The sequence below is a fragment of the Schistocerca americana genome, chromosome X (genome assembly GCF_021461395.2).
Source record: "Schistocerca americana isolate TAMUIC-IGC-003095 chromosome X, iqSchAmer2.1, whole genome shotgun sequence".
Taxonomy (NCBI): Eukaryota; Metazoa; Arthropoda; class Insecta; order Orthoptera; family Acrididae; genus Schistocerca; species Schistocerca americana.
Genome location: NC_060130.1, coordinates 364413561 through 364417600, shown reverse-complemented (window position 1 = coordinate 364417600; position 4040 = coordinate 364413561). Strand labels below are relative to the sequence as shown.

The 4040-nt window shown below is 40.9% G+C and overlaps 1 non-coding gene across 1 annotated transcript; it reads left to right on the top strand.

Moving 5' to 3' along the window:
* Nucleotides 1-431: 431 nt before the first annotated feature.
* Trnas-cga lies at nucleotides 432-506 on the top strand. The gene has a single exon. It is a non-coding gene; the product is annotated as a tRNA-Ser (tRNA).
* Nucleotides 507-4040: the final 3534 nt, after the last annotated feature.

Genomic DNA, 4040 nt, shown 5'->3' with positions numbered 1-4040 from the left:
TCCTCACAGCTTAACTTCTGCCAGTGCCTCGTCTCCTACCTTCCAAACTTTACAGAAGCTCTCCTGCGAACCTAGCGGAACTAGCACTCCTGAAAGAAAGGATATTTCGGAGACATGACTTAGCCACAGCCTTGGGGATGTTTCCAGAATGAGATTTTCACTCTGCAGCGGAATGTGCGCTGATATGAAACTTCCGGTCGGGCACACAGTTTTAATCTGCCAGGAAGTTTCATATCAGCGCACACTCCGATGCAGAGTGAAAATCTCATTCTGGAAACATCACCAAGGCTGTGGCTAAGCCATGTCTCCGCAATATCCTTTCTTTCAGGAGTGCTAGTTCTGCTAGGTTCGCAGGAGAGCTTCTGTAAAGTTTGGAAGGTAGGAGACGAGGTACTGGCAGAAGTAAAGCTGTGAGGACGGGGCGTGATTCGTGCTTGGGTAGCTCAGTTGGTAGAGCAGTTGCCCCCGAAAGGCGAAGGTCCCGAGTTCGAGTCTCGGTCCGGCACACAGTTTTAGTCTGCCAGGAAGTTTAAAGGGATATTGACTCTTAATCAACCGTGACTGTTTCAACAATATTAACCCTGGAATGCTACACGTATTTTCATCACGGGTCTGCTACAACGGTGTACAGGTGCACCCCCAAAAAAGTGGACTCCTAAAATGTTTGAGTTTTTTATTTCAAAATAATATAATAAACACTTAAATAATACTTAAGAGAAAAACAAAAAATGACCAGAGAGAAAAAATTACACTACTGTACACACGGTGCAAACAATTTTCATTGAAGATCCAAACAAATACATTCTTTTCTAATAACATATTTAACTCTATATTTTCGATCTCAAGCAATAGGGCAGAAAATATGCAGCCCTGCTGTGGATTCTGGGACCCTTTAGGCTGCTTCTCCCTTTGGCTGATTTAAAATACTACTGATGGTTTGAGGGAGTTCCCTTCATAAAGTTGGTTCCTCCTAACATCTTAACATGTGTGGTCGCATAATGTCTGTTTGTAGTGTCTTCTGTTTCGAAATATTTCCTTATCTGCAGAGCTCCGTCTCAACAGTAACGTAGAGCTGTATCCAGTAACGTTTAATATGTTACAAAATATGGTTAAAACTCTCGCGACGCGTTTTCCTATCATAAGAATACGAATGAGATAAATTGTCGAGCGTGTCAACAGCTACTTTGGTAGAGCGGAAAAACGGAATAACTTCCGAGAGGTCTACTGTATTCGGTTTATCCCCATCTTCATGCAAAGGTACATCCTTTTTCTTTTGTTTTGGAGGGCAGTATTATAACAGGGTAAGGTGACCATTGAAACAGAGCATTGCATAATTGGGCTCTTTCTCCTTGATGCCGAGGAATGATGGAGGTATCTCTTTTTTCTCGCGTGCCAACTACGGTAATTTTCTTCTGTAAGGGGCTCGCCACTGTTTCTATAGCCGGCCGCGGTGGCCGAGCGGTTTCAGGCGCTTCAGTCCGGAACCACGCGACTGCTACAGTCGCAGGTTCGAATCCTGCCTCGGGCATTGATGTGTGTGATGTCCTTAGGTTCTAGGGGACTGATGACCTCGGATGTTAAGTCCCATAGTGCTCAGAGCCATTTTTTGTTTCTATTGATGCAAACCAATTGTCCACAATTAAGTTTTTGTTTGTTCCACGAAAAGAACTGAATTTTTCACAACATTATTCAACCACCGGTGTATTATCTGTCGTAGATCCCTTACCTATACACACTTCTGCATCGAGCACATAAAATGTTTTTTCATCGCAGCTCATAACTATCTTGATCCCGTACTAGTCTGGTTTGGAAGGAATATACATTTTAAATGGACAATAGCCTCTAAACGCAACTAATTGTTCGTGTCTTGTGGTGTATTCGGAAGATACTACGTTCTTTCATTTTGTTTATGGAGAGCTCAAATACTTCCCGGAAAGGAGTCAATCTGTCACACAGTCTTTTCTGCACTCAAGTGTCGTTGTCATCAAATCTGAGACAATTTAGTAAGGCCACTTTGCCGGAAATATTCCTGTTCCATTGTTTGGGTGAAAAAGCTCTTTTGTAAAGACACGTCACATTTTCATTACTCCAGCATCGTAGATCAATCCTATAAGAGCTTGGATTTCAATATAATCAGTGTTTCCTGTGTGTGAAGACTTATTGTCTTTAGGTGCTGCATCACTGTAAATTTATCAACATTGTTTTTGTCGTATTTAAATCTCTGAGCTTCAGTTTATTTGTTAGTGCATTATATAATCAAATCTAAATTACCTTTTGTAAAGCACAGCTGCCAAGCATTTAGTGCGCTCTTTACATGTCTTGCTTCGGTTTTGTTGCCTGGTAACCGCAATACAAGATAACTTTTGGGAACGCAATGAAAAACTCCTCATTCGCCTTTCCACTTGAATTTTTCCCCCACAGAGTTTATTTGGAGACCTACGATATTTACCTTTTATGAATCAGAACTATGAAGACGTTACGATGTATTATCTTTATCAGGATCGGAAACTGGCACAGCTGGACACTGAATTTGTCGTGCAAGAGCATTTGATTGTTATTCTTCATTTTCAGGAATTTGGAAATTTGTGGCAAGTTGTATGGGACCAAACTGCTGAGCTCATCGGTCCCTAGGCTTACACACTACTTAATCTACATTAAACTAACTTACGCTAAGGACAACGCACACATCCATGCCCAAGGGAGGACTCGAGCCTCTGACGAGGAAAGTCGTGCGAACCGTAACAAGGCGCCCTAGACAGCACGGCTTCTCCGCGCGGCTCATTTTCAGGTTCCTCTCTGTTTATAAGATATGGAATGACACAATCCTCTTCATCGACTTCATCGGTTTCAGAATAAAGGACTTCAGAATCTGAACTGAAGAGCATACGGTGTATTTCGATAATATCCTCCTCCTTTGTAGGGTCGAAAGTCTGTTTTCGAGATGAAATTTACTTTCACCTATAAAAAGTCAGTTTACTTATAATTTTAAATTATCCACTGTAATTGATGAAAACAATAGATAATTAATGTTTCATAAGTAGCATTGTTATAACTTCTTTGTTTAAAATAAGTGTAAATGTATTATATTTGACTTCAAACTAACAGATAGGAAGAATCTTAGACCGATTAGGGTACACTGGGGTTCACCTGTACGCCAAATGTTAGATAACAGGAAAATGATTAACACTGTTGACTCTTTGAAGGTTAACACCCATACTGACTTGTTAAGGCACGAAACTACTGGGAAACGCAAAAATGCAATACCATCTCTTGGCTATCAGCTAAAAGTTTTGGAACCACTGAAGTACAGGTGTACCCCTAGTAGCACTTCAGAGTTAAAAGTATTTCCGGCTGCTAGTGGTGAAAAAGCTTTTCAAGTCACGTCGTAAATTTGAGTCATACTCGTATATACGTTGCCTTCATGTGTTACTAGACACTTTACTACATGTTTGGTTATGCAAATGATTAGTATTTCAATGCAACCTTATAAAATAGGTAGGAGTAACGTTATCTACAATATGTATACAAGCAAAGCTTACAAACCTCGTTTCTAATCCACAAATCTCATTTGTGTGTTAGTTGTTTGCGAGAAGAGCCTGTTACGTCTCGAGAAAGAATGATAAACGCCTACCAAAAGGATGACCAAGAACTCGGCTAATCTGGAGTGCACGTGCACTCTCCCTAATGTGAGTGCACACTTCCCTCTCTACCACGCCACACTGAATGAGAGGGAAGAGGGGGAATGAGGGAAACTGTGAAAGTGCGACATGCGGCATGCGGCATGCGGCTTCGCTTCATGTTTCGTATTTCTCAACTGCACAAATCAGAGATAAAACAAAATTTTAATACTGTTTAATCATTCTGGGAGCGCTGAAAGCATAATAAAATTTATATGTGGCACAAACTGTCGGCATATGGACAGACACAGACATTTTCACAGGTTTTCATCACTCTGAGTATGATGTACTCGTGACTTACTTACTTTCATAATCGAAAACATCCTTTCACAAAACACTGATATTACGTTTGCAGTCTCCTTG